The sequence below is a fragment of the Apteryx rowi genome, unplaced genomic scaffold (genome assembly GCF_003343035.1).
Source record: "Apteryx rowi isolate R43461 unplaced genomic scaffold, aptRow1 scaffold_99, whole genome shotgun sequence".
NCBI lineage: Eukaryota > Metazoa > Chordata > Aves > Apterygiformes > Apterygidae > Apteryx > Apteryx rowi.
In genome coordinates, this window is record NW_020451304.1 from 689,852 (window position 1) to 702,692 (window position 12,841).

At 44.0% G+C, this 12,841-nt stretch overlaps 1 protein-coding gene across 4 annotated transcripts in view; it reads right to left on the reverse strand.

Moving 5' to 3' along the window:
• The window catches only part of ABR (ABR, RhoGEF and GTPase activating protein), a 74,290-nt gene extending 67,133 nt beyond the window's left edge, over positions 1-7,157 (reverse strand). Inside the window, exons 1-2 of one of the 4 annotated variants that reach the window (XM_026055338.1) lie at positions 6,926-7,157; positions 341-3,053 (exon numbers count right to left, since the gene is read on the reverse strand). The gene's annotated coding sequence lies outside the window, so the exon portion shown is untranslated. Of the gene's footprint in view, positions 1-340; positions 6,887-6,925 lie in introns of those variants that run through there. The other 3 variants (XM_026055339.1, XM_026055340.1, XM_026055337.1) reach the window with 3 other exon arrangements.
• Positions 7,158-12,841: the final 5,684 nt, after the last annotated feature.

The following is a 12,841-nucleotide window of genomic DNA, read 5'->3' on the forward strand; positions in this document are numbered from 1 at the left end:
TAAGAGAGCCCAATATTTATTTAATAAGAATTTAAATGCTATTTTATCATCATATAAAGCCTTTCATCTAAAGAGCCTTAAAGTGCTTTACCACATTTGAAGAATTAAACCTTGCAACCCCCTATGAGGTGGTTTAGCATTACACTATTCCAATTGCACAGATGGCAAAGTTGCTGAAGGTTGCATACCCTGTACAGCTAGGGAGAAAAAACAGTTACTCTTTCCTGTCCTTAATATAAATATGTACAAGTGAATATGCATTTCCTTGTAATGTGATTTTCTCTAGTGGGATCTATGCAAACACATACACTCTTACGCTTTGCAAAATAGACTGGAGTACCTGTCATTGCAGTCCTAACTGCGATGGGGCTTCGCAAGGTGGCTGCGTTTGTAATGATCCTTTCTAGGAGGAGTCCTAGGCTGGTGAAGCAGACAGCGACAAACTCCTTTCATTTTTTAATCTTCTTTCTGATTAGATACAATTGCACTGCTCTGCACTCATGAATACATCCTAGACCCAGCCGAAAGCCTCTACAGTATTCCTGAGCAATGAATTATTATATTCATACATATATATATATACATATATATGTATTTTTTTCAAGTTTTCTTATTATCTGGGTCTCTTGAGCTGAACACAATGTTACAGAAATAAACTCCCCAGGATTACCTAGAAACAGTCCCTTTACCCTGCGCTCCGACAACTTGCTCATCTATTTGTAACCCAACATTTTGTAAAGGTTTTTGCCACTAGATCCGTAGGAAGTTGCTCTCCATTTCGCTCTCTCTTTTTACCCCAGCTCAACTGACTATTTTGCTCTTTCAGTTGCAGCCTTCCACTGAATCTCTTAGATGTATTAGCTAGCGTTCGCAAAGGAAGAATTTGATCGCCCCCCATCCTTGTCCCATACTTCATACATTATTGCGTTACGAGGAACTAAATCACAGCAGAATGCCATCCCAGGGCCACCAGTTTTCTCCTTCTCTCTACATCTGGGAAACAAACAGCTGCCACATTATTTGCCAATTCCTGAGTATTTAAAAAAGGCCAATGGTATCTGAATTGAGCCAGCAGAAACCCCTCCCCCCAAAGCCTCCTTCACAAACTTTTGCTAATTTAGTTTTTAACTAAGCGCAAGAAATCTTGTTTTCCAAATCCAGGCACAGCCACTCCTCTGCTTAGACCTTGTTTTTGGAACGCAGCAGGGCGATCACAAGAAGTGTGTCACACAAAGACTCTTCCTCTCCATCCCCACAATAAGACCTATTACTTACGTCACAGCTCCTTGCCACCTGCTGCAGCCTCCTCTAAGCACACGCGTCAGCAGCGAGTTTTCTATGTGTCGGCAACTATAACAGTCACAAAATCCTCAGGATCTGGCCAGCTTGTGCCCCCTATGGAAGGGCGGAGAGGCGAGGGATAGGAGTGATGCTGCGGAAATCCAGCCTTACCTGACAGCGAAGTTCAGCTGGTAGGAGGATAGCTTGCTGAAGAGATAGAGAAGGTGGGAAACGTGTCTAAATGTAAGTTCAAGTAGGAGTTACGATCGACAAGTGTGAGGTCCTGGTGGTATATAAATATATGGCTTGCACTGCTCAGGAAGGAGTCTATTCGCACAACGGTATGGCTGCGGGCACCTCTTGGTGCTTCTGGGCTCCTCTCTCCGGGGGCTTGGTGGAGAGCCGGGTTCGGAGGGGCGGCGCAGCAGAGCCCTTGCTGGGTACAGATGAATGCCTGCAGAGGAGACCAAAAGGATTTTAGCACAAGAGTGACAAAATATTTGATTTCAAAGTTGTATTAATGATGACTGGCAAACGGATAAGCCGTTGGGGTTCGGTTAGGTGTTTCTCCCCTCGTGCTGGGGGAGCAGCCCAGCTGGGCACCGAGGGCTCAGCTGCGTACGTGGGAACAGGCTCTCGGCTGGCAAAGCCCCTCCACGCCCAAAGCAGATCCTGCACCGGGAAGTTTGCCTGGAGAGAACAGATCATATTCCTGGGCATTAGTCTTGTTCACCTTATCGTCAAACTTGCTGCCCCTCACTGCTGTGATTTAGGCTTGGCTTTTTCTGCCYGCTATTTCATTCCTTTCCAGTTTTCCTCTCTTTTCTTATCATTGCAAATTTAACACGTCCCTTAGCACCTCTACCCCTAGGGCAATGCCCAAGTCGCACAGGCTTTTCCCTCATCCCCTTCTTCCATTTGTTAAACTGGGACAGGTCTAGTTGACAGCGCGATGCCATCACTGGGCTATGCTGCGAGGGGATTATCACGGGACAGGGAATCTGCTCCTCCACGTCCCCGACTTCGGCTGGCTGCAGACTCGAGCGCGCATCACTGCAGTAGTTTACCTTCCAAACACAGAGGAGCTCTCCCTGTAGGCAAAGGGAACAGATGCTGCCTTTTATATAAGATTAAAACTCAATTTCCATTCAGTCTACGGAGAGAGGCTGCAGAAACGTCCCCAGTGGGCTGGTCCCATGTCATTTTTTTGATACTCCCAACCTTGCTCTATCACTTTGTTACTTGCATCATCACCGAACCACAGTTAGGGCTCCGGCATCAAGCTGAAAAAATTTCAGATTTAAGGTCAAATTTTTTTTCAACGTGCATCTTTTAATTTTGGCAAAGACTGTTGGATTTGGCCTGAAAACTCCCATGCTTGGGCACAAGCCAAGGTGGGGGGGCAGCCTTTTCAAAATGGGAATATTTGTAAAGCATTTGCTAACACCAGTGGGAAGCAAAATTCAAACCTATAAATACATAGCCAGGATAAGAAACTTCAGAAAGGGAGTGTGTGCAGTATTCACCAAGGCAACCCTGATACCACTTTGGAGCACGTGCCCTCTCCCCAAGCCCTTTTTAGATGGTGCCCAGGACACAGACCCTTCGCGCGGCAGTGCAGGGTATACTCCGCCGGCGCTGTAACCGCCTTACGGGCACAGGCTCATCCTGTTCTGAAGGCAAACTGGAAGAGTCATACTGTACAAACAGCATGAACCCATCAGGAGTTTCAGCTGGGCGCTTCTCTTTGCTGATAAATGTTTCTTTTTTTCCTGCAGGATGATATGGTATATCTTATATACTTTCCTTTGTATTTCTTGGCATGAGAAAAAAATTAAAATGTAACATGCATGGTCAAAGGTGAACTCGTTTGTTCTGTCTAAATGAGAAAATCCCAGATCCAAACTACTTTAACTATTGCTTCACACTCCAAGAGCAAGCAGATTTGGCATTCTGGGGGTAGTGGGTTGCAAATACAGACATATAAGCAAATGGCTGAGGAAAACAGCATGTGTCAGAGCACAGAAAGGTCCAGGCAGACTAGCCTTGTGCTGCAGAGACGAGCAACGCCGTGCTCCCTGGAAAGCACGGCTCTTGTGGGAGGTATCCACCCAACTGTGCAACGAGGATGCCTTCCTACCGAGCCAGGAGAAATCCTCCTTGCTTGCAGCATAGAAAGATGGGTTCACAACTGGGAACTGCTTCTAACTTCTGGTCCTGCTGCTGCAGTTYAATATTATAGCACACAACCAAGCAYGAGACAAAACACTCAAATTCCAAATCCGCTCCAAAACTGATATTGATTGAAACCATAGATTTCAAGAACGATCAGCAATTTGGGGTCTCCACTTAAAAAGCCTAAATGCAAGCAAGTCCTTTTAAAGTTTTCTTAAGTCAAGGCCTGAAAATGTAGTCATTACTGAAAACAGTGGCTTTAGTCTTTTCTCAGGAAGAGTTTTTCAACCAGTCAGACTGGACAGCTATTGAGTGTTCATGTATAACACACGGCCTGGGTCACTACCAGAGGTATTTCTGTATAACGGCACCCTGGTCAATCCAGGCTACTGATCTCTATTGAAGCTGACTTGCACAACGACTTCATTCAGCTGAATACAAACATCCCCCTCTGGCTGCSCGTGGTTAGCACCCTCCAGGCATGAATGGAAATGCAGTTTCCAACCCAACCCAGCCTGGAGAGAAGACTTGCCAGGTCTGAGATGAATCTGTTTTTTTGCACAGCTCTTTCCTCCGTAGCAGCACACTCAAGCTGTCCAGAGCATCTCAGGGAAGGCCAGACTAGATAGCAGACACACATCTCCCACATCTCCCTGGGGTGAATCTGTGCCTCTCCCAGCCCAGCAGCACACACAAAGCACCTTTGCGTGGCAGGGAGGTGCCACCACCACCACCAGCGTCRCAGAGGAGACCCTCTGGCCACAGAGTGTTTCCTGCTTGCTATCGGACTCGGCACTCCCGCATTCACCCATGTCAGTTATGGCACTAGTGRAAAAAGGTGGATTTAAATTCTGTGCAACTTTGGTAGGCCACAGCGTGATTCAGCAGCCGACGCACATAAAGGCACTGCCYGGAGCACGTCCTGCCAGATGCAGTGTCACTCCCCCACCCAAATGGCCAGATGCATTAAGGAGCGCTGAAGTACCAGCAGGAGCTCRCTGCGAGAGCTGCAACGTCAGGCTGGGAGGTCTGTGGCTCCACTCCACTTATGGGCAGCTCATCAAACAAAGCCTATTTGCTAATAACTCAGCAGCCGGTGCTGCAATGAAATAGATTCAGCAATTTGACTGTTCTGTGGTTACATTTAGGAAATTGTTATGTCCGTGTTGGCTAGAATAGTGTCTTCATCACACTGCCAAGACCAGCTCTGCGGTCCAATACCAACCCCCCAGCCTCTAATGTGACACAGTAAGGCTTTGCTCTGTCTGTCATTTTCATAAGGTAGTGTTATGATAAATACCTCCTTACCTTATTAAAGATGCAAGCTATAGTMTTGTTTTTGAAAAAAAGCAAACAAACAAAAAAAACCCAAGGGAAAAGCCCCAGGCACTCAAAGCAAGAGAAGGGAAGGATGCAGTTCAAACATTTGTAAATGCTCATGGAAAACGCAGATATCATCCTCATGTGCATCTCAGCAAAGGATCAAAGGAACAGCATGTTGGCTCTTCCTTCGATATCTGTCCTTCCCCACCACTCGAAGCCCAGCCCCTATGAACCTGAACTTGTCTCCGTACTGGATCTGTCACTAAGGTTTCCCGTATTCAGGCAGCTCAGCACTGGCGTTTCACTGCCCGAACTCCCAAGGAGACAGAGYGGTTCTGCAGCCTGGAAACCCCAGGCAGTGAGCTCTGCCTTCTCTTTTGCACAGCAGCCATTCTATTAGACCACATTACCCACCTCCTGCTGGGCCCTGTAGCTTGCTAATATACTTGTAACACATTAACCATATTTCTTGTGTGTCCATTCCCCACTGCTTTGAAAGCTGCAAGTCTAATTAGATCTGCTAGTTCTTACTTCTCAGCACCCCCACTTGTAATTATATCTGAATCCCTATTCTTGATGCTTAGTTTCGCATACAAAGGCCAGGAAATCAGCTGCTCAAATTGTTTCTTTTTTTAGGATCATCAGCCATGAATATTTACTCACAGCCACACAGGCCCACACTTGCACTATGCTACAGCTAATCCCACTTTGCACCAAGACAGCGCTCTTCAGTGCAGCACCCCCTTCCTGCCTCTGCTCACTGAGAAGCGCAGTTCTGCAAAAAATATCAGTCCCTGCACATGGGCCCTTGGCACTTGGAGTGTGACTGCAGGGCAGGTCCCCAGGGCCACCTTTCTTTGCCTTGACGCACAAGGAACTTGGATGTTTAGGAAACGCTCTGTAATTTACTCCTCAATATTCCGGGAAGGGAAAGGACTTGGGGTTGTGGTTGGTGGTACATGCGCAYAAAAGACTTGCACAGAGCGACCCTGGTGGAGAGAGCTTTTGAGGAACAGAAACAATTTGCATCTCAGCATATCGAGTCTCCTTTGCCCCTCTGCATGTATCGCTCAAAGATTTCAGTATGCAAGAAGGATGAGCAGGAAAGAATAATGTTTTTGTCACAGAGGAGAATTTTACCAGCATTAAAAGCAAGCACCTAAAGGAGAGAGCTCCCTTTTGAGAGTACTGACTGTCACTGAAGCAGCTGGGCAGATGTGAGCTTTAGGCTTCAAAGACTGAAGTTGACAGTCTCTCCTCTGATGTTTCACTAAAGGGATGGGAGTGCCAAGTGCTTTAGCCTCCTGTTTTATTAATATGCTGATCTGATGGGCTCATGTATAATAGATATGCAAGGGAAGAGCAAGAGGTTTACATCCGATTTCCATGTTGCACGTTTCTATCAAACACTATAGGCAGATCATTCACCTCTTCATATTTGTCTTAGCTAATGAATTTRCACGAGGTTTGAAGTTCAAGGAGAGAACAAAAAGTGACCAATTCTTCAACTGGCTTCAGTCRCTTAGCTCTACGCAGGCGCTATGAATTGAGCACAGGGAAAAGGGCTAAATTTGCTCCCTCATTCATAATGTGGAACATTGCTGAAGGAAGAGCGGAGAGCAGCTAAGGGTTTCCCTGGGCACTYGCAGGGCTAGCTGCCGCCTCTAAGCAAGTCACTTGTGAGGCGACTGAGCAAGAGCCCGGGGCTGCTGCAGCTGCACAGAAATACAGGCAGAGACATCGCACAATCGCACAAGAGAACTCAGGGCACTTCTGCAGAACCGTGATGGCAAGTCCTTACAACCAAGTGCACACTAACACTTCTGCTTCTGCTAAAGCTCTCCCCATTCTGCAGAGGCACAAGGGGCTTGTGGCTCAACGCTGCGCCAGAAAAGYGACAGCCTGTGCCTCAAACATCTCTCTACTCACAGAAAAGGTTGAATCAAAATGACCACTATACCTTGAATTAACTAGAGATGGGGGTGGGGGTGAAGAGATCAAATTTAGCATGTATAGTGGATACATCCTTCAAGGTTACCAGGARCATGTTGGTGAACTCCTTTTAGACTCCAGTAAAAAAAAGCAGGAGAAAACTGAATTTGACTTTATRAAAGTGCTGAAAACCTCTGCCTTGTTATTTACCTACCCAGAACCAGCCTTGCCCTTTACAGATGAAGACCTTTTTGCAGCACGAGGTTTGAGTGTTGCGTCCAGTTCAATGCTGTCACTGTTCCCCTGCAAATGCAATCACAACTCTGCAGCAATGGCTCACAAATCTGGATAGTGCGAYGCATTTAACCAGGAGTCTAGTTGATCCTACATGGCACAAGCTAGATATTTCCACTGCATTTCAAGCTCTATCAGAGAAGACATATTTTACATCCTTTGTGGAAGGAACAGTGGCTAGAATCTACACAACTGAAAAAAGAAAACCTAGCTTGTACAGGTAAGTATGGATTGCCTCAGCAGATCAGGTCACTATTCTAAATTAGGATCTTTCATTTATGGTTGGTTACTGCTGGATACTTCAGAAGATGAGAATTCCCACCTTACAAACTCTAGAAGACCTAAAATAGAGTAATGGGGATTTCTCCATGAGCTAAGCTACCTAGTTTTTGCACTAAAAAATGAAGGCTGATGGCCCTCATTGTTTCTAGCTTAGCTGTAAAGTTAGATGCTATTCTTGGTCTAGAGCTGCCTAACGCTTCTGAAGCTTGCTAAGTTGTTTGCTTTAATGGCACACAGCATGAAACAAAGCAAAGATGGTTAGTCTTCAGAGTGAAATGCCTCCTTCTGCTGAGCTCACCGTATCTTGCTGCCTCTTGGAAGTGTTTAATTATAAGTTGCAGATTCTAAAGCATTTTCTTCCAATTATTTGGTCTCAGGCCCAATTTCAAAAAAACCCTGTATTTTTACACTCTTTCCCAGCTAGGATCAATGGAAGTGGATCCCTTCATCAATTGCATTTGGGCAGAAAAACAAAACATAGCACCTCACCCACTGCACTGTAATTCATTACAGATCTGAAATAGCTGGCCTTGGTAAATAGAAAAGCCATAATAAAATTAAAGGAATGTTGGTAAGGCATGTTAAGATGCCCTCAGGTAAAACAAAGTGGATATATGCTGAAGCTTCTCAAAAACAAATTAGCAACTGTGGAACAAGCTCTTCTTCCCCTGCCCTGGTAATGATTTGTCTCAGCCTCTGGAGTCCGGTCCAGCATCCATCTCCAAAGCATCTAGGTGGCACCACGCTTGCAAAAGGGTCAGGGACTCAGGGACTGCTGAGTCAAAGAACATCCTTTTCTCAGGAACTGTAAGAGAAGCTCACTCCTCTCAGATGTAGTTGTGTCCATGTCCAGACCTGAAGAGGACAGTTCAGACTGGCCRACATTGGCCAGTTTAATGTGGCGAAGTACACAGGACACTCAGCTAGCACATACAAAGCTGCCTCTGGGAGCCTGAGATTTCCAGAGGCCCAAAAGATACATATACCTGAATCAATAAAAAAAGGATGTGAATACCGAAGTCCCCATGGCGGCATCTCGCACGTCCTTCCTCCTTTCCCTTCTGCCAGAGGCACTGCAGTGTAACCCTTTAATTGAAGTATTCTGGTGACCTGCAGCTGCCTTCTGCAGTAGGTCTGCTGCAAACGTCAGCAAAGAGAGACCTGTTGGAAGCATCAGCACCGAAGGAGTAACGTTCGCAGAAGGGGTGGTCAGCATTAACCAAACAGCTCTGGGGTTTGCATATGCAAGTCTTTTTCCATGGGCAGCAAACACAAACGCAAATATTCACTCAATACTCTACAAGAACAGAAGTACTCATTCATCCCCAAAATGTTTTTTTTTAAACTTCACCTAGGCTGGAATGGAGGCTTGAAAACTATTTACATTTTCTGAAATGCATGGAAACTCAGCAATAACTGCCCAACCTGGAACTGGCCAGCACATCCCCTCAGTCCTGTTATGAGTTACAGAAACAGTCTGAATGATCAGTCACTACCCAAATAAAAAGACTTACTATTTTGAGAGGGCAGACATACTATTAACGCCAGTCTCTGCTCTACGTCAATAGCTCTCCTGYCTTTTTCCTCTTTGTAAGCTGCATTTCTTTACATAGGCAGTGAATGCTTTCATAGACCTGACTTGCAAACCTCCCTACCTCAGTAATATTTTAAAGTAAATTTAGCACTGATGATACATGCCTGACCTAGAGGGAACTACATTTATAGCACAGCGGGGAGACATCTACATATACTCCCTTTTGCACTTGACCTCTCTGCTAAGGCATTTCTCTCGCATCAAAGAGACAGGCTGAAAAAGTGCAAATGGCAACTCTGCGAGACAGCTTAGCTAGCCTCCTCCCTCCTGTACAGAAAGGCCTGGGAACATTCACGGGCTCTGTCCACTTGCTTGGCACCGTGACACAAGTACCTGCAAGTCTCCAGTGATGACAAGGCCCCTACACAGTTCAGTTATTCTTCAATGTAATAAATGGTCACTTGTGTGTTAATATCTGGACCTGTCATGGGCACCTGATCACCACTTTCACAGGCTACTCACGATTTCTTTTTGTACCCGCAATTTTCCTTGGCATCCTGCAGAGTTAAAAAAAAAAAAAAAAAAAAAAAAAAAAAAAAAAAAAGGTTCCCTTAAAAAATCTAATGTTTCAGCAACATTTCACCCTGAAAGATGCCAGCTCAGCACAGGTCTGAAGTCAGATGGATCTATAACAGATTACACACCTGGGCACATGTTCCAGTAAACATAAGAAAGTTTCTGCTATATAGCCACTAGCTCCATGGGATTTTGGTTTGCAGCTTGGAGCAAGAAGGGACTAGGGTTTTTTTGGTGCTAGTTTTTGTCTTTACAAAGACAAAAGATCAAGAATACTATCCCCGCTTTCAAGAACCTTGCATCAAACAGATGCATATGGGCACAAAGATTTAAAAAAAGAAAAAAGGCAGCAAAACAACATCTGCAAGGACTAGAGTCTACCTGTTTACTTTATAGTATTTGAAAAAGAGCACGCTGTGCTTGTGCACCAAGATAGTTATCAGTGAATTTCCAGATATAGCTCTAGGTGTGGTTTTGATCGATAACTTTTAAGTAGTTCCAGTACGGCATGTCTGGACTTCAAAATATGGATAGATTTTTAAAAGGAATGAAAATTATGAGACCAAAAATAAATTCACATGTTTGAAATGCCAATCTGAAGAGAAACACCAACAAAAAAAGAGGAGTATCTGAAAGGCAGTATAGTGAGGGGAAAACAAAAGGTAAAGAAACAAAAGATGCAAGGTCTGAAAGGACACAGTTGCAGAAAACCTCCCAAATCACACCGCTGACAGAAGCTTCACAGGGTGTGAAAGTCAAAAGACAACAAGAAAATAATACGTGATGCTCTGTTTCAAAGAGAGGGACAGACAGACTTTTTCTCCTGCTTTACAAGCACTGCTATCAAAACTAGGTTAGCAAAACCTCAGGGTCCATTAAGAACAAGGAATAAGGAGGGCCACAATGACAGGAACGGATTAAGCAAGAGATGAGCACCAGCATACATGCCTATAACAGTCTTAAACAGCTTGAACAGAAGAGAGAAGGTGAAGGCAATGGGAGGTTCACAGCATTCACTGAACACATCTCAGGTACTAAAATACAATCGTTGCAAGCACAGTTTCTGTATCTGAAGACCCCTGTTTCGGACAAAGATGCAGAGTTTGGGAAATGTAAATACCTACAGCAAACATTGAGATTTTCTGTTAAAACACTGAAAATCAAGTCCACAAAGCAGTACATCTCCCACGTTCAAGAAAACAGATGAAACACAGACACTCCTGTCTCTCCTTATGAATTCGTAACAGAGTGCTCCGTTCCCTTTCAGCAGGAGATCTGCTCATGGAGCGGCACCATGACTAAAGGACCAGAGCACAGCTCATCCATAATGCACAAACGCCTAGGGGGCTCGAGGCTGTCAAGAAGGACATCAGTTTTCAATACGAACAATGGTATTCTGGGAGGTGGATGGTTAAAAATATATATCTTACACTTGTGCCACTATAAATTATTGACTGTACAGGGAGTTGGAAAAAAGGATTCAGCTCTATTAATAATTTACTTTCTAATCCAAACGAAGATGGAATTTTATGCACCACTTATTACCAGTGCTACAACTGGAAAACCTAACTGCACTTCCCACTATTTGAAGCCAGAATTACCTTTCCATTTTCAAAATGGTTTCTGAAATTTGTTCTCTAACTGGAAACATACAGATGAAACCTTCCCTTGAGAAAGAAGATGGTCATTCCTGAATATTTAGTAGGCACATTAAGGATACAGAGATATATCTTTAAAGTAGCATTACAGACACAGCATGACAGTTCTGAAATGAAAGGAACTACCTCTCCTCATTCACTCTTATGCAAACAGACACGAATCACGCTGCCAGTCAGATTTTCTTGTTTGAGAAAACAAATACCTGAGCGATATCGATTTAGCAACCAATTGCAAAAGCACCACATACAGACGGGTGAAAGGCCACTTTCCAATTCTTCGGGCACAACACAGCCTGGTTTGAACACCTGAGGACTGAAGTGGTCCAGATCGCAGCAGGGCTGGAAAGCTACAGCATGTGCCACAACTGTACAGACAGACTTTTTACAATTGCTTGCACTGTGTTCAAAGTATTGGCTCATTTTTGGTGTTTGTGTTGTGATTACCTCTTTGAGAAGGGGGGGGGGGGGAACTACAGAGAAATGTATTTAACACCCCCTCTCCAAAAGCCACCTTATACCCAGAAGGCTGTTCAAGTCAACATCAGTTTTGGTGTGCATTTGGGAATTAGATGCTTTATAGTACAGATTTATAGACACTTTTTAAAGCTTACCTTTAAAGAAAACTACCCTTGTTTCCATCTGTCAAAGCACTGCAAAAGAAACCATCGTTACTGTATTCAAACCGCCTGAATGTAGATGCTTGAAACAAAAGGGGAGAAGGGAGCAATGCACACACACACATGAACACATCCTGTCTAACTGAGCACTTCTGGTCAGCAAAGCTCCATCCCATCTGTTATTTAGGACAAGACTGGAAAACAAATTAGTGTGTACATTTAGCAATAATCCCAAACCGGAGAGATGAGCTACTGAACCTCCTCTGCATCTTCACTGAAGTGTAAGTAGGCAAAGATTGTCACGGGGAAAAAAACAAGCACCTTGCTTAGAATTCTAATTTATTATTAAATTACATATCAAAGCCTTTTTTAATACATACAGAGAATGCACAATAGGTGAGAACAAAAAAATTACAGATACAATAAAATAAGTTTCAAGAAGCTATATGAAAAGCAAAAAATCAGAAAGTGCAATCAAAAACTAATTTACAAGGGGCTGGATGGGGATATTTTGTGAGAAAGTGCTTTTGTCTTGACAGAGTGTTGATTCAAACCACTTTCCTCACTCAGTAGTAGACAGAGCAACAACCACATATGCATTCAGATTCGAAAGCATCACACTGGTTTCAAATATCCAGTCACAGGAAAAATACAGGGCAACAAGAGGATTTGAAGATATCACCTAGAATGCGACTCGGCTTTGCCTCAAGTATTTCTTTCATTGTAGTCTCCTGTACCGCATGACCCATGACCCTGTACTGTTATAAGGAGTTTCGGAATTATTTCCTCCTTCGAAAATCAGAAAATCATACAGTTATTCTCTCTTTCCTGTTCTGAACACAAGTTAAAAAAAAAAAAAATACGAAAAGGATATGCACCAAGGGATCTTGGGAAGCAAGCTGTTAGATTCAGAAAATTAAAATAATGTTGACTAAACTAGTTACACAGTCAGAAGTGGTGGACCAACCTTCACTCCCTGTGTAGCAGTTTTGGGGAGCTTCGCAGAGAACACAGCCCTGGAGGACAAGCTCTCGACTAATTTATCCAGAACTTTCACATCACCTAAAAATCTACTTTAGCTCTTTCACTTTCAACATTCAGTGAGGAACTGACTCTTTCTTCTCACAGCAATCTTAAGACTTCCCCAAAGTAAGGGTTTCTAAAATTAC